Raw genomic sequence first — 19077 nt, forward strand, 5'->3', positions numbered from 1 at the left:
TTATCTACCCTCTTTGTGTACGTTGTGAACAGATACACCCCAGTGATTGTTCAGTCTCTCCCAGCCAATGTTTTATATGTCAGGGAGAGGGTCATTGATGGAGAACTTATCAATATCTGGAGCAAAAGAATGTCATTGTTGTGGTGAAAAAATACACTTCAAAAGAGAGTGCCCTCACAAAACATCCGGACATATACAAAACATTAAGCAACTAAGTCAGAGTCACCAGTAATCCATCATAGTGAACAGTTGAGGACATAAAATGGTTGAATACAAGGGAGAGTCTTTCATATGCCACATTAAGACATTAAAGCATCATCTGATGTAGAGACAAGTACGCTACAAATGAATAATTTTAAAATGCATGTTTCATTTTATATTGGTGCCACTCACTCATTTATAGCTAATAGAATTGTATCCAACTTGGGAAAAGAAATAAAAAGGATAGAAAAGTGGTTTGCAATTGGAACACCTTTGGTGATATTGAAACAAATGGGGTGTAAATAGGTGTAAATATTAACTTAGATGGATATAACTTAGAGGTAGATTTGATACCTTTAGAACTAAATGACTTTGATGTAATTCTATGTAAAGACCTGAAATTTCAATGTAACTTTCATATTTCTAATCATCATGTTTAAGTATAATATGGTAAATTTTATTTTATTTTTGGTGTAATCTCTCTAACAATACATCCCATCATTGATTCTTTGGTTTACCAGATTTACAACAAAGTTTCCCCTATAACTTATATATTTCCTCAATTATTTTCTTATTCTCTTGGGTAACATAATATCAAATAACTCTATTACATACATGTAGTAACTTTCGACTACCCACCAATTCAATTGTTTCTCTATTTGATTCTTTCACATCACTTCTCACAATTCATCTTATATTCTTTTTATTTTTCATTTACTTAAAACATACGTGTAATGGATACACACACACACACATAACAAAACAGATGCAATAACCAAATGCTAGAAATACAATCATACCATTTAGTGCATTTCAATGTGAAATTATTAACACAGATTTAAGTATTCATAATACATAAAAATAAGTACCTAACAAAATTATAAAAAGTGAAATGACACAATCAGTGTTGGCCCACTTCGTGACATAGACATGCAATATCAATGGTATTATAAGAGTTTCTAGTCGTCAAGAAGATTTATGCTCATAATTGTTTTATAAGGAAAATGATTCATTATGTCTATTAGCACTTTTAGTAACCCTGCTCAAAACATTCAACTCAAGTTTAATAATACCATAACTCATATGACAATACTCGTGCTTATCATTGCAACTAAAATAACATTACAAAATTAACATCTAGCCATAAAATACATGTATAACATGACCAAAAGATTGATGTCTTCTCCCAAGTGTAAAAGTGTCGAAGTAATAAATAACTCGGTAAGACCGGAGTTGAACCACAGGGAGATTAATTGTATAAATTATAGACAACAATAATACAACAACAACAACAACAACAACAATAATAATAGTAATAATGATGATGATGATGATGATGATGAAGAAGAAGTTGATGAGAACTTTGAGATGGAAGATTAATGTAAGGATTAAACAATGATAAAAACAAAAGTCAAGGTTAGAGAATTCACTAATGGTATTTCAAACAAGTATAGTATAAACTCTTATTATTCAACTGGAAACCACACACAAATGAGGTTCCAATCGGATGATTTGTTATTAATAGCTCATTATAAATTGTTAACATGATCATATTAATTATCTTATTTAAGTAACACCAAACTTTTAAATATTATCAGGACTTCATGATGCTAACTTATGTTAAGAACAATTCAAGTTCCTTTCATAGCATAGGTGTAGGTAATACAATACGGTTGGGCTATGAGAGTGCCAAACATTTGTTGTACCAAGTGTTATACAACACAAATCTAGATTAGCCATTTAACAAGCAAGGTGTTAAGAATTAGTAAGATAAAAAGATAAGACATGTTAATATTAAACATTAAGGTCCATGTTGAGTTTATAGTATACTTATTCTTACACCATTAGTGTAACCTTTTCACATTGACATAATAAACTTAGCTAAACATAATGATAGAGAGAAACATAAATAAACAAAATAAGAACATAAATAAGATACAAGTGAACTAAGTAAAGGAAAGGAAATGAAAAGCATAAACAAGATATTAATAAAAGCAAAACTTAAGAATTGCAAAAAAATATAAAGAGAGAGTGCAAGGGCAAGTTCTTGATCTGAACAACCAAGATGCCTAAATGCATGACAAATGCCTCCCTTTATAGGCCAAAATTTGAAGCTATTGATTTGATGACTAATAGTTGAGTGGGTGGTCAACTCTTGACTTGGTGAAAATCATTTTCTTCTTGTGTGAATAAAACGTCATTGTTAACATCAGAACTGGAACCAACTGTACTCATGAAAGTTATAGGAAATTTTCTTATCTTTCCAGAAAAAAAAATTGAGGTCATTTGGACTTCTAGAACTCGAGATATGGGCTAAACACTGAACAGTGTCTAGGCTGCAGGACAGATTCAGACTTCTTTGTTGTTGCTATAATTTGGAATTAAAAACGGCCTTTTTAAATTTGGACTCCACATGAAAGTTGTTGACCTATTTCTTACTGAATCTGCCCAAAAAATTAAGGTCATTTGGACATTTAGAACTCGAGATATGACCTAATTGCCGAATAGTGTTTCAATTTGGACTGCACCAACATCTCTTTTCTAAGTTTGGCCCTCTTTTTGTCCTTTCAATTTCAATACTTAAACTCATCAATCAATCCTTTTATTTATGTGATAGGCCTACATTTAAGATGAACATTTACCATAAATTAAAGGTATCTTATATTATTAGGTATGTTATTATAAAAGATGCTTTGGTTAAGAAGTTATTGATACTTCAAGTGCAAAATGATGATATAAAACCTTGATAAAAATGCACTTTTAAGTAATAATCACACCCCCCCAACCAGCTTATTATTAGTCCCTAGTAATCAAAGCATTGAAATAGAAAAACAATTTGTAAATTCCACAAAGTAAGGCTTTCATCATTCAACTTCCATTAATCTATCCAAATAAACAAACTCTCATTAAATTCATATATCTGCTCAATACCTCTTAAACGAGATATTAATAAACTTTTCTTTTGTGCTCAAAATATCAACATATAGTTATGGGGCTTTACTTGGAAGAAAACAAAGTTTGTGTTCTAATGTTTAAGGTTAACTTCCTTGGGTTAGGATTATTATCTTCTTTTTTTTTTTTTAATATATATACATATAACTTAAAACACAATGCATCTTTAACCCATGTAATGAGCTTTTGACTAATGACTCCCAAACCGGTTGGTTTTAGGGCATTAGGTGTTAAGATACCCCTACGAGCTTAGTAACTCGAGTTGCAGATACTAATATGTAGATAGTGCAATGTTTGATTTCCTTAAGCTTTTCTCCTCAACCCATGTAACAAGCGTTGGGCCAATAACTCTCAAGTCAGTTGACTTTAGGGTATTAAGTGTTAAAAAACCCTTCGGGCTTAATTGCTTAGGTTAGGGAGGCTACGAAACCAAATTTATCTACGTTTTTATTGTTTTTTTTTTTTGTAAATTATATACTATCCCTTTCTCTTAATTGTTACCTTTAACAAAAAAACATAAATAATGTAATAATCCAATATGGGTGAGGAGGTTTAAGAAACAATTATGAGCATAAATCTTATGTTAAAGTGTGTGTGAAAATGAGCATAAATCTTGAGACGCATCTTAGTAAACATTTTTCAATGGTTATTTATAATATTCATAACAAGGTCTATCATATACTTCTTTTGAAATATTCAAGTTTACAAACTCTCGCATTGTTATCACTTAATCCTGCTCATATACTCATTTAACAAGTATTCTTAAACCTTCATTTTCACACACACACTTTAACATATGATTGTGGAAATCAAACGAAGGCTCAAATCCAATTTAAGCTTTTTACGGCTTTTCGTAGTTGACCAATTTATGCGACTCATGGAGGGATCAATCATAGGGATGAAAGATTATAGTTGGTCAATCAATTGTTCAATAGTAGCAGTAGAGATTATGATTTGTCATGTTGAAGATGTTAGAAATTGTTGTTCCACAGCTTGATCAAGAAAAGATAACAAATTATTATAAAACCATTAACATTTAACAAACCTATAGGTTTATGGTGAATGTGCAGTTAGGCCCAAGAGGAAATATAAAAGATCTCTTCCAATGTGCCCAGACCACCTGGTAAGGCAATGAAGGCGTCAGCATGGTTAAATATTGTATTCATTCGATTAAACATTATGGAGACCTGTAGTTCCTCTCCAATTATTTTTCCAATGATGTCCCTTTTTGCTAAAGCTTTGGGGACGACCCTCAAAACTTGACTGCCTCTTAAGAATACAGGTATTGATACACTCTCCTTTAACCCAAGGCTGCCTCCCCCATATACTAAATGAATCTTTCTCTCAGCTAGTATCTGACCAAGATGATTTGCGGATTCTATAAACACTTTTTCTTTCCCAGGACTAGATCCATAAAAAACACAAATATTTTTTATTTTAAGAGCTGAGGATCCTGCCATTTCAAGACTTGTCTATATTTATATGGGTTGAGTAGAAATAAAGGGAAAAAGAAGAAGGTTTTATAGATGAGAAAAAAAATGCAATCATATCATCTATATGGAAGCCAGCTGGAGTCTATCTCTTTCTTCCTTTTTTTTTGTTTCTTTTTTATTTATTGAAAAAGCAAGTGTATATACAGGAAGTTGTGATTGTGGCTCACATCTTCCCTTGGTTTTACATCCAATAATAGCTTAAAACGCCCTCTATAGGTCAAGGATAGGCTTCCCATCCAGTTTTCTTAAAAACTAGCGAACAGGGTCTCTTTTTTTTAGTCAAATTCCCAAGACTATGACGAGCTTGTTCTTTATGAAAATGAGGCCATAAATCATGAATTGCCCGATGCACATCTCCACTATAATGAGACTTAAGAGTCAACAGAAGATTATCTAAAGACTCTCTATGTTTTGAAATAAATCCCACCATATGATAATTTTCACAGGTTTTACAGAATGCATATGAGTCCTTGAACACGGTGGGCCAGTAAAATCCACTTTGTAAGATTTTTGAAGTCATTTTTTTTTACGAGAAATGATCCCCACATGCTTCAGAGTGAAAAATTTAATGACACTACTTACCTCATTGTCGGGAATGTATCTTTGAAATAGTTGATCAGGACAATATTTGAATAAGTAAGGGTCATCCCAATAAAGGTTTTGCACGTCACTCAAAAACTTTCTTTTATCTTCGTTATCCAAATGAGCCGGTAAAAATCCTGAAGCAAGAAAGTTGTTATTTTTAGCAAACTAAGGCATTGAACTAAGAGAAAGTAAAGATTCATCAGGAAAGTAATCATCGATTGGTGTGATGTCGGATGTCGTATCTATTGTCAATTTTAACAAATGATCAGCAACAACATTTTCGGTGCTTTTTTCATCCTCGATTGCTTCTTGTTTGGTCATGGCATGAGGAAATGGAAGTGCTGGCAGAGAATCAGTCTTTTATTTGCAATGTTTATATACAACCCCTTCCTTACCCTCAAAGATTGACTCATCATCTTTCTCATAAGGTTCAAGAGTGGGTTTTTCAATAACTTTACCACTACGAAGAGTGATGACTGATTTGACTTGATTCATGTGTTGGCTTCCGAAACTACTTGCATTTGCATTGTATTGCCCCTTTGGATTTTGTTGTGGTTGAGATGGAAACTTATTGTTCTCTTAACAACTAAGAGCAGATGTGAATTTTGCAAGAGCATCTTCAAAACCTGTCATGCTTTGAGCAAGTTGAGTGTTGATTATCTCTTGCTTTTCAATGAATGCATGCAATGTTTCCTCAAGATTTTTTCTAGGAGGTGGAGCATAATGAGGTGCATATCTATGAAAATTTTGAAAATTATGGTGTGCTTGAAACGGTGGCTGTGAAGTTTGTGCATTATTGTTATCACTCTTCCAACTGAAATTTGGGTGATTTCTCCAACTAGGGTTGTATGTTTGCGAGTATAGGTTATGATTGGGCCTTTGAAAACTGTTTAAAGCATGGGCTTATTCATGTAGGCATTCCTTGAAAGAAGGCAAAGTTGGACAGTCATTGGTTGCATGTTCATTTATTTCACAAATTTGACACATAATGTCTTGAACAAATTTTAATTGACCACTCTTTTTCAATTCTAGTGCCTCGACTTTTCTAGCTAAAGATGCAAACTTGGCCAGGAGGTTATGATCTTCTCTAAGGTTATACATACCTCCACTAGATGTATGAGGTTGGGTTTTACTTGGTGCCTCATAAGTGCCTGTAGTGTCCCAATTTTGTGCATTTTAGCTAGTAAGTTTAGGTATTTTATTGCTTCATCAGGGTCTTTATTTTCAAAAGTTCTATTGCACATCAATTCCACCATTTGCTTATCTTTAGGTGTTAACCCTTCATAAAATTATGAAACCAATCTCCATGGTTCAAAACTATGATAAGGGCAAGTATTAAGCAAGTCTCGATACCTATCCCAACATTGGTAAAATATTTCACCTGGTTTTTGAGTGAAAGTGGTGATTTGTCTTTTAAAAACTGTTGTTGCATTTCATCCCAATCATGAATGGATCCTGACCTAATATTTTGTAACCATGTTTTAGCTTTATCTTTTAATGAAAAAGGAAAAAGCTTTAATCTAATGGTATTCATGCTACAATTTAAGTCATTATAGATGTTACAAACTTCAAATTCTCTCAAATACAAGTATGGATTTTCTAGATCTAAGCCATAAAAAGAAGGTAAAAGTTGAATAATGCCTGGCTTAAAATTAAAATGAGATGCATCGGGAAGAAAAACTATGCATGAGGGTGCACTTGTTCTTATGGGATTCATGTGGTCTCTAAGTGTTCTAACACGGTTATTCTCATTGTTCTCATTATGAAGTGACTAGTTATCTTCTTCGACCATATTTTCTGAAAATGATGAGGATACCCTACAAAGTCTATCATTTAATGTACGTGACCAAACTCTCATGCACGTATAGGAAGAGAATAAAAAGAAGAAAAGAAAAAGAAAATGAAAAGGAGACAAAACACAAGAAACAAAAGTTAGATAAAAGAAAAGTGAAAGGAGAAAAATATAAAAAAATTTATAATTTGTACAGAAATTTACCTCCCCGGCAACGCCGCCAAAAACTTGACACAACCAAAAGATTGATGTCTTCTCCCAAGTGGAAGAGTGTCGAAGTAATAAATAACCTAACAAGACTGAAGTTGAGCTAAAGGGAGGTTAATTGTATACATTATAGACAACAATAATACAACAACAACAACAACAACAATAATAATAGTAATAGTAATAGTAATAGTAATAGTAATAAAGAAGAAGAAGAAGAAGAAGTTGATGAGAACTTTGAGATGGAAAATTAATGTAAGGATTAAACAATGATAAAAACAAATGTCAAGGTTAGAGATCCACTAATGGTATTTCAAATAAGTATAGTATAAACTCTTATTATTCAATTGGAAACCACACACAAAGAAGGTACCAATCGAATGATTTGTCATTAATAGCTCATTATAAATTGTTAACATAATCATATTAATTATTTTATTTAAGTAACACCAAACTTTTAAATATTGTTTGGAATTCATGATGCTAACTTATGTTAACAACAAATCAAGTTCATTTCATAGCACAGGTATAGGTAATACAATACGGTTGGGCTATGAGAGTGCCAAGCATTTGTTGTGCTAAGCATTAGCACAAATCTAGATTAACCATTTAACAAGCAAGGTATTAAGAATTAGTAAGATAAAAAGATAAGACATGTTAATATTAAACATTAAGGTTCATGTTAAGTTTACATTATACTTATTCTTACACCATTAGTGTAACCTTTTCACCTTGACATAATAAAATTAGCTAAACATAATGAAAGAGAGAAACATAAATAAACAAAATAAGAATATAAATAAGATACAAGTTAACTAAGTAAAGGAAAGGAAATGAAAAACATAAACAAGATATTAATGAAACTTAAGAATTACAAAAAAAAATATAAAGAGAGAGTGCAAGGGCAAGTTCATGCTATGAATAACCAAGATGCCTAAATGCATGGCAAATGCCTCCTTTTATAGGCCAAAATTTGGAACTATTGATTTGATGACTAATTGTTGCGTGGGTGGCCAACTCTTAACTTGGTGAAAATCTTTATCTTCTTATCTGAATAAAATGTCATTGCTAACATCAAAATTGGAACCAACTGTTCTCATGAAAGTTATAGGAAATTGTTTTATCTTTCCAGAAAAAAAAAATTGAGGTCATTTGGACTTTAGAACTCGAGATATGGGCTGAACACTAGACAATGTCTGGGCTATAGGATAGATTCAAACTTCTCCATTGTTGCTATAATTTGGACTTGAAAACGTTTATCTTTCAACAAATTAAAAGCCTTATCATGTTCATCATTCCATTTGAATCCAACAGACTTTTTAACAATTTTAGTTAAAGGTGCAGCAATAGTACTAAAATCCTTCACAAACCTTCTATAAAAACTAGCAAGTCTATGAAAACTCCTTACCTCACTTACCGATTTTGGTGTAGGCCAATCCCGGATGGCCTTAACTTTCTCCTTGTCCATCTCGATACCCTGCGCAATTACGACATAGCTAAGAAACACAATTTTTTCCATACAAAAGGTACACTTCTTAAGATTAGCATATAATTGCTCATTACGCAACACACTAAGTACATTACGCAAATGATCAAGATGTTCATTTAAGTTCTTGCTATAGATCAAAATGTCATCAAAATACACAACAACAAACTTACCTATAAATGCACGCAATACATGATTCATTAAACGCATAAACATGCTAGGCGCGTTCGTAAGTCCAAACGGCATGACTAACCATTCATACAAACCATGCTTAGTCTTAAATGTAGTTTTCCACTCATCACCCTCTTTCATCCTAATCTAATGGTACCCACTTTTTAGGTCAATCTTAGAGAAAATACATGATCCATGTAACTCATCTAGCATGTCATCAAGCCTAGGAATAGGATGTCGATACTTTACCGTTATGTTATTAACGACACGAAAATCAACACACATCCTCCATGTTCCATCCTTTTTAGGCACAAGTAGCACTGACACAGCACAAGGACTCATACTCTCATGAATGTACCCTTTCATCATCAACTCATCTACTTGCCTTTGAAGCTCCTTTGTCTCCTCGAGGTTGGTTCTATAGCTGGACGGTTAGGAATCGAAGCTCCGGGCACAAGGTCAATTTGATGTTAAATCCCCCTTAATGGTGGTAATCCATTAGGGATGTCTTCAGGAAATACATCATCAAACTCCTGCATCAAAGAAACAGCCACACTAGGAATAGCAAAATCAAGATTGTTAGTGTTAAAATAAGCCTCCTTATACACAAGTAAGATCATCGGCTTATTGTGAAAAATGCAGATCTGATTTGAGATCCTTTTGCATAAAAATTAGGTTGTTTCTTTAATTTTTCCACACTACTATCATCACACAAGCTTACTTTCTTCACTCCTCGATTTTTACCTCCACTCTCAACTGATTTAATTAATGATTTAGGTTTAACCGAATCTGATGGTTTTCTCTCACCATTGTCCTTACGTGAATTTTCACTCTTCGCATCCTCACATTCTTTTTTTAATTTCATTTGATCATCATACACTTGTTTTGGAGAAAGAGGTACAAGAGTGATGATTTTACCATCCTTTACAATAGTGAACCTATTTCTAAACCCATCATGAATCGCTTTCTGATCAAACTGCCATGGACGCCTCAAAAGCAAGTGACTAGCATGCATTGGGACTATATCACACAAAATCTCATCAGAATACTTCCCAATAGCAAACACAATCAAAACCTGCTTAGTAACACTCATTTCACCACATTCATTCAACAATAGCAATCTATAAGGCCTAGGATGCTTAATACAACTCAAATTCAATTTCTTCACAAGGGTATAACTAGCAACATTAGCACAACTACCTCCATCAATTATCATGCTACATACCTTGTTTTGGATATGACATCGAGTGTGAAATATATTTTGCCATTGCTAATCTACATCATCTTCTTTGATTTGCATGTTTAGCGCACGCCTTATAACCAAGGCCTCTCCCTCAACAGGATATGCAATCTCCTCATCACTACAATCCACCAAAGGTGGCATCTCTTCACTTTCAGATTTGTCACTTTCAGATTCAACCTCCCCATTATCTCTTGTAAGCATAACTCTTCGGTTTAGACACTGAGATGCAATGTGCCCCTTCCCTAAACACTTAAAGCATTTAATATCTCTATCACGAGTAGGTTGATATTTAGATTTACCTTTCCCGTCCATATGAGTATTCTTTTTGGCCTTAGGTGGTTCGGCCCTTGCATAAGGCTTTGGTTGGGCAGCCCCCTCTCTCTTCAAATTCGGCCTCCATATTGAGGTAGATGAAGCCAAATTGGTCTGAAAAGTGTACTGCCCCTTCTCTTTATTTGCCTCTCCACCTTCGTTTCCATATGGACCATGTCCTCCAATTCCACACAATGTTGTAATTCTACAACATTCGCAATGTCTCCATTCAGCCCATTTAGAAATCTAGCCATAGTAGGTTCTTGATCCTCAATCACATTGGCCCGAATCATGGCAATCTCCATCTCCTTGAAATACTCATCTACGAACCTAGAACTCTGATTCAAACCCTGCAATTTTAGATACAAATCTCTATAATAGTGGTTAGGCACAAATCACCTTCTCATCAACACTTTCATCTCCTCCCACAACACTATTGACCTCTCTCCACTCCTCCTTCTACTAATAACATTTTGATCCCACTGATGCAACCATATTATTCGATAGTTTCACCCACATTTAACTAGTGTTTTGCCTATGTTTTATATATAAAATGCCTTGATATTCTTTGTTTTATGTTTTGAAGGCACTTTTGGATGAAAGATGCAAAAAGGAGTAAATTGAAGGTAATTGGCAGATTTGACGTTCAGTCGATGTTTTGTGCAGAGCGTAGCTCTAAAGGTCGAAATGAAGTGATTCCAGTGGCATTAAAAAGCTAACATCCATACATTCCTGGACATCTAAGGCAAGACAATAAAATAAGGAAGAGCATGGAAATCGCAGCTTTCAAAGTCAAATCTCGCAATCTGCCAATGTTGACCTTCGGTCAGTCCGACTTGAATATCTAGAGCTACAAAAGTCCAATTGATGCAAACTCAATTGTTTTGGATTCCTGACTCAAAGGCCTATAAACGCTCCAAATTTCAGCCAAAAACTATGTCATATGAGGGAGATATGATTTTTTTAAAGATGACAACTGAATTCTGCCAGCAAACAGGTTTCGTAAAGAAACGAGTCCAGATTATGTTCCGAAGCATCTAAACCGACATCCAAGTTTTTATTTCAGCAATGTAGCTCCTCTAAGTCAAATCATGAAGATTTCATGCAAAGCTATTTCTCCTTTTTTAGGAAAATAGTTATTGAACTACTTAAATGTAAATTGTCTGCTTAAGGGAGGACTATTTTGTAAAATAGAGATTAGGGTTTCCTAGCATATAAAAAGAATGAGAGAAGAGAAGGGGGGCAGCCACCCAAGAGGAGAAAAACGCCCCCTACTCTAAGAAACCCTAAATCATGCATTCTTCCATCTTTTTGATTAGTTGTTCAACAAACATGCAAGGCTAAACTCATTTTCTTGGTTGCAAGGACACGGAAACCTTCGGATTTCAAGAACTGTGAGATCTATTTTACCTTTTCTTTTCAGTTTATATGATGAATATGTTTGTTCTCCTATGCTTATTTTTCCTATGATTGTTTATTTTAATTGCTAGAGCGGACTCTAAGTTATTATTATAGACAATTTATTGCTAAGTTTGATATCAAGACCGGAGTTGTGGTATAAGAACTTGTGAAGCAACTGAGTTTAATAATTGTAGCGGATCTACGTTATTAATCTTAGGGAGAACATTCGATCAAAGCAACATAAGCAGACAACTTAGTTGTTAAGATAATGAATTTATCTAGATCTTAAGGCTGCCATTGGATTAAATCATTAGTGCGGACACTGTGATTATTTGTTGGTTAGGGTTAGTTATACGGCGGATCCGTTAATTAACCAACGTTAAGAAAAGATAAAAATTCAGAATATAAACTGGAATTTTGTTTCAAGGATCAGTTCTGATTTCTATAGGTGGATGTGTGATTGCGACCAAGGTTTGTTCTCTTGATAATTTTCTAATTTTATTAAATTTTGTTTGATAGTTTTCTGTTTTATTTTTCTTTAGCCTATATAACATCCAACCCCCCCCCCCAAATTGCATAACGTATAGCATAAAAATCTGAACTAAATCTTCCTCGTGGGATCGACCCCTTGCTTGCTCTATACTATCTTGTGTGTTGTGTTTGAAGCTAGGGTAATTAATTTGTGCGACCGCGACATCGCAACAAATTTTGGCGTCGTTGCCGGGGAAGTAATTTTAGTTGATTCTTATGCTTTTACTGTTATTTTTAGTTGCTGTGATTGTTATTTATATTTCTGGAAAAAAAAAAAGAAACAGAATTTTTGCTTGCGGCAACGGTACTGTTCAAAACAGATTTTTTGGTGGAATTAGGTTTTGGTCTTTTGTTTCTTGAAGGGAAACGACGTTCTAAACAAAACTAGTGGTTAGGCACTAGCCCCACTCTATCGAGGCCAAATTCCGCTGTTTTCTAGGGTTTTTAGGCAGTTTTAGTTTTCTAACGTAAGATTTTCGAGTTGGCTGCATTGTTTTCGATCTCTTGCGTGGTTGGTTTCTATTGAGTTTTCTTGATGCTTTATGCCAGTAACCCGTTCTACTAATCAAAGTCAAGTGCAGTTAGATCTCGAAATAGAAAAAACTTTACGCAGGTTACGAAAGGAAGCTCGCCTCAACACCATGGCTAATGCACGACAACAAACACTCAAGGAGCTTGCTGCTCCTAACGTGGAAAATCAGCCATTGTGCATAAACATCGACAATAGTGTAAACTTTGAGCTCAAATATGGTTTTATACATTTGCTACCAACATTTAATGGTCTTGCAGGAGAAGATCCTCATACTCATCTCAAGGAGTTCCATATGGTTTGTGTTGGCATGAAACCGAATGGAGTTGACGAAGAACAGGTTAAGTTGAAAGCTTTCCCTTTCTCTTTATAAGGGACAGCAAAAGCTTGGCTTTTCTCCATTCTTCCAGGTTCAATTGGAACTTGGAATGGCATGAAAAAGATCTTCCTTGAGAAGTATTTCCCAGCATCTCGAGTTGCCAACATAAGGAAAGAAATATGTGGGATTCGACAATCTCATGGAGAGACACTTTCCGAGTATTGGGAAAGATTTGAGCAACTGTGTATTCAATGCCCTCATCATCAAATACCCGATCAGCTGCTCATTCAATATTTCTATGAAGGATTGATACCTACTGACGGTAGTATCATTGATGCTGCAAGTGGAGGGGCATTGGTAGATTAGACACCCGGGGCTGCACGCCAATTAATCTCAAACATGGCAGCCAACTCGAAACAGTTTGGCACTCGTGGAGACTTCACAAACAAACGAGTAAATGAGGTAAGTATTTCTAACCTTGAGAATAAAGTTAATGATCTTACTTCTCTTGTGCGTTCTTTGGCTTGTGGCAATGTACAATAGGTGAAAGCTTGTAGCATATGCTCCTTACAAGGACATACTTCAGATATGTGCCCAACAATGCAAGAAGATTACATTGAACAAGCTAATGCAGTTGATGGAGCATTTAATGGACAACCTCAGCGTAAGTATGATCCTTTTTCCCACACGTACAATCCTGGATGGAGAGATCATCCTAACCTACGGTATGGGAACCAACCTCAACAAGGCAATCAAGGCCGACAATTCCATCCCAATGGATTTCAGCCCCAACAGAATTATCAAGCAAGACAGCCCCCTCCATTCACAAACTCCAATGTTATGGGGTCTTCATCCAATGATGATCTTCATGAGATGATGAAAACTTTGGCTTCTAACACTGTGACTTTGCAACAAAATGTCATGTCTTTTCAACAGGAAACAAGGTCAAGTATTCACAACTTGGAGAAGCAAATGGGGCAAGTAGCTTCAAGTGTGGGGAAATTGGAAGCACAAATGAATGGAAAATTGCCATCCCAAGCATGGAATCCAATAGAGAATGTTAGTGCGATCATGCTGCGAAGTGGGAAAGAACTTGAAGAGAAAAGGTTGAAACAAATTGAGATGGAAGAAGAAAAAGAGATAGAAACTGAATTGAGTACAAAAAAGGAACATCTTCCTCTTCCACAAACTGAAACATCGACCAACACTCCAAAGGTAACTCCTCACTCAATGAATTCTAGTTTTAAAACAATTCCACCCTTTCCTGTGAGTTCTTCTAGGTCAAAGAAAGAGGACAAAGAAAAAGAGATTTTAGAGGTCTTCAAGAAAGTAGAACTCAACATTCCTTTACTTGATGCTATCAAACAAATTCCTAAGTATGCCAAATTTTTGAAAGAGTTGTGTACTACCAAGAGAGCTTTCAAACTGAAAGGTCATGAAATGGTAAGTATGGGTGAAGTTGTATCTGCTGTTGTTCAAAAGAATATGCCTTTGAAGCAAAAAGACCCAGGTGCGTTTACTATCCCATGTGTTATTGGTAATGCTAGTTTCAAAAGAGCCTTGTGTGATTTAGGTGCATCCATTAGTGTTATGCCTAAACATGTTTATGATTCTCTTAGTCTTGAGCCTTTGAATAAAACTAGCATTGTAATACAACTTGCGGATCATAGTTTTGTTTATCACTTGGTGTGATAGAAGATGTCCTAGTCAAGATTGATAGTTTGGTCATTCCATGCGACTTTTATATTCTTGATATGGAACATGATTCTTGTGATTCATTAAACAGCACTCCTATATTGTTTGGGAGACCATTCTTGAAAACTGCCAATACAAAAATTGATTGTGGTAAGGATACTTTGTCTATGAAAGTAGGAGATGAAAAGATTGAATTTAATTTTCATGATGCAATGAAATATTCTTATAGCAATGTTTATTATATCACATGCTATAACCAAGTTGATAAGTGTGTGCAGCAAGTTTTTGATTTTGATTGTGAGGATGGATTAAGAGTAGCTTTGAGCTATGGCTATGATGTTACCGAGATAGAAGAGATGAAGAGGCATATATGTGTACCCCAAACCATGCATGAATCTGCATTGGATTTGCAAGCTTTGCAAATTATCCTCAATGATGCAGGAGTCATTCACCCCATCACGGACAGTGATTGGGTGGCGCCTATCCTTTTGGTGCCCAAAAAGATTGGAATTACGTTGGAAGAAATACAACGTGATGCTTATGAGAATGCAAGGATTTATAAAGAAAAGACTAAGAGTCTCCATGACCGAATGATTATAAGAAAAGAATTTAATGTTGGGGACAAAGTCCTTCTTTATCATTCACGTTTGAAACTTTTTCTTGGAAAGTTGCGCTCCCGTTGGATTGGACCCTTTGTTGTTTCTAATGTTTTTCCTTATGGTGCAGTTGAAATTACAAGTTTAGAAACCAACAAAGTACTCAAGGTCAATGAGCATCGTTTGAAACCTTTCTATGAAGGTTGGAAGGCAGAACTCACCGCTTTTGAAGAGTTAGCTGAACCAATCTATGAAGAGTGAGCATGCCACATGTCAAGCCAATGACATAAAACAAAAGCACTTACTGGGAGGCAACCCAGCATAAAAAAAAATCAGATTTGCTTTCTTTTTCTTTATCTTTTATTTTTTTTCACATTTTAATTTATTTTTTGTCATTCTCTTATGTTCCTTTGCTTTTATTTCAACATTGAGGACAATGTTGTGTTTTAAGTGTGGGGGTATTAGGAGAATTTTGGTTTTCTTATTTTAATTTTCTTTGTTATTCTTAAAAAAAAAAAATTGTGTTTGATCTTTTCAACTCCCATTGGTTTTTTAGAATATTAGTATTATATATGAGAATTAATTGAGATAGATGAAGATATAAATCAAATGAAGGAGTATGCATGAAAATTTTAAGGTTTAATTGGTTTAGGGATTGACTTTGAGAATATGCCATGTTGACTTTATAGTGTTATACCAATGTAAGCTTTTGAGCCTTCAACATTATATTCTTTGAGTGTGCATTCTTTCAATGATATGTATCTCTAGAACTTGCTTCATATCTTGTTGAGATTACATTCGCATTACATATATACATGAAGATGATAAAGGCATTAGGAATTTTAACCATTTGAGCCAAAAAGCCAACCTAAAGCATATTATCCTTAGTAAGCCCCTTTTGAGCTTGTTTATCTTTTCTTTGGTTTATCCATGTATAAGCCTTAACTTTTTATATGTTTTCCTTTTTCCCTGGCCAAGGATTAATAGAGCATATAATTGTGATATCTTATCGAATTATGGTTGGAAATTATGTGAAAAGAAAGAAGAAGTGATGCTTGATGAAAATATAGGCAAGTTGCCAAAGGTGAAAAACAAAAAAAAAAAAAAGAAAGAAAAAAAAAAAGAAAAAAAAAAGAGAGAAAGAAAGAAAGAAAGAAGTGTTCCTTTATGTTCTTAAGATTTTATGGTGAAAGAGCTTGAAATCAAAAGAAGTTAAGCATTGGTGATTAAAGATGGAAAATTTATGTGCTTTGATGGAATATCTTGTTTGAAATATTATTTTTTAGAATGCTCTACTTTCTTTGATTTAAACCTTTTCTTTTACTCTCTTTTACCTCACCTTAACCTGAGCCCCATTACAACCGGAAATAAGACCTTTTGATTCATGCATTGCTTGTAATATGTTAGTAATGGAGATGAGATTGAAGAGCAAGCTTATGGTAGAACATATTCATTGATTGAATTTGAGAGATTTAAACATATAAGCCCTAAACACGTGAGTGTTGGAGTGTATATCAATGAGAGGACCTATCACTTTGGCATGACATAGATTTCATTTAAATCCCGACAATTAATTGAGTTTTGAAGTTTGCATGTAAATAAATTCATGAAAATTTATACTCTTTATCCTTCTTAATTGTGTTCTTGTTTATAATGCATATATTCTTGGATATTGATAGGATATTAGGAGATTGGTCATAATGATTGATTTAATTTAACTTTGATTTGATTTTACCTATCCTTTCTCAAGGACGAGCAAGAGCTAAGTGTGGGGGTATTTGATGCAACCATATTATTTTATGTTTTGAAGGCACTTTTGGATGAAAGATGCAAAAAGGAGTAAATTAAAGGTAATTGGCAGATTTGACATTCAGTCGATGTTTTGTGCAGAGCGTGAGCTCTAAAGGTCGAAATGAAGTGATTCCAGTGGCATTAAAAAGCTAACATCCATACATTCCTGGACATCTAAGGCAAGACAATAAAATAAGGAAGAGCATGGAAATCGCAGCTTTCAAAGTCAAATCTCGCAATCTGCCAATGTTGACCTTCGGTCAGTCCGACTTGAATATCTAGAGCTACAAAAGTCCAATTGATGCAAACTCAATTGTTTTGGATTCCTGACTCAAAGGCCTATAAACGCTCCAAATTTCAGCCAAAAACTATGTCATATGAGGGAGATATGATTTTTTTAAAGATGACAACTGAATTCTGCCAGCAAACAGGTTTCGTAAAGAAACGAGTCCAGATTACGTTCCGAAGCATCTAAACCGACATCCAAGTTTTTATTTCAGTAATGTAGCTCCTCTAAGTCAAATCATGAAGATTTCATGCAAAGCTATTTCTCCTTTTTTAGGAAAATAGTTATTGAACTACTTAAATGTAAATTGTCTGCTTAAGGGAGGACTATTTTGTAAAATAGAGATTAGGGTTTCCTAGCATATAAAAAGAATGAGAGAAGAGAAGGGGGGCAGCCACCCAAGAGGAGAAAAACGCCCCCCTACTCTAAGAAACCCTAAATCATGCATTCTTCCATCTTTTTGATTAGTTGTTCAACAAACATGCAAGGCTAAACTCATTTTCTTGGTTGCAAGGACACGGAAACCTTCGGATTTCAAGAACTGTGAGATCTATTTTACCTTTTCTTTTCAGTTTATATGATGAATATGTTTGTTCTCCTATGCTTATTTTTCCTATGATTGTTTATTTTAATTGCTAGAGCGGACTCTAAGTTATTATTATAGACAATTTATTGCTAAGTTTGATATCAAGACCGGAGTTGTGGTATAAGAACTTGTGAAGCAACTGAGTTTAATAATTGTAGCGGATCTACGTTATTAATCTTAGGGAGAACATTCGATCAAAGCAACATAAGCAGACAACTTAGTTGTTAAGATAATGAATTTATCTAGATCTTAAGGCTGCCATTGGATTAAATCATTAGTGCGGACACTGTGATTATTTGTTGGTTAGGGTTAGTTATACGGTGGATCCGTTAATTAACCAACGTTAAGAAAAGATAAAAATTCAAAATATAAACTGGAATTTCGTTTCAAGGATCAGTTCTGATTTCTATAGGTGGATGTGTGATTACGACCAAGGTTTGTTCTCTTGATAATTTTTTGATTTTATTAAATTTTGTTTGATAGTTTTCTGTTTTATTTTTCTTTAGCCTATATAACATCCAACCCCCCCCCCAAATTGCATAACGTATAGCATAAAAATCTGAACTAAATCTTCCTCGTGGGATCGACCCCTTGCTTGCTCTATACTATCTTGTGTGTTGTGTTTGAAGCTAGGGTAATTAATTTGTGCGACCGCGACATCGCAACAAATTTTGGCGTCGTTGCCGGGGAAGTAATTTTAGTTGATTCTTGTGCTTTTACTGTTATTTTTAGTTGCTGTGATTGTTATTTATATTTCTGAAAAAAAAAAAAAAACAGAATTTTTGCTTGCGGCAACGGTACTGTTCAAAATAGATTTTTTGGTGGAATTAGGTTTTGGTCTTTTGTTTCTTGAAGGGAAACGACGTTCTAAACAAAACTAGTGGTTAGGCACTAGCCCCAC

The sequence above is a fragment of the Populus alba genome, chromosome 3 (genome assembly GCF_005239225.2).
Source record: "Populus alba chromosome 3, ASM523922v2, whole genome shotgun sequence".
NCBI lineage: Eukaryota > Viridiplantae > Streptophyta > Magnoliopsida > Malpighiales > Salicaceae > Populus > Populus alba.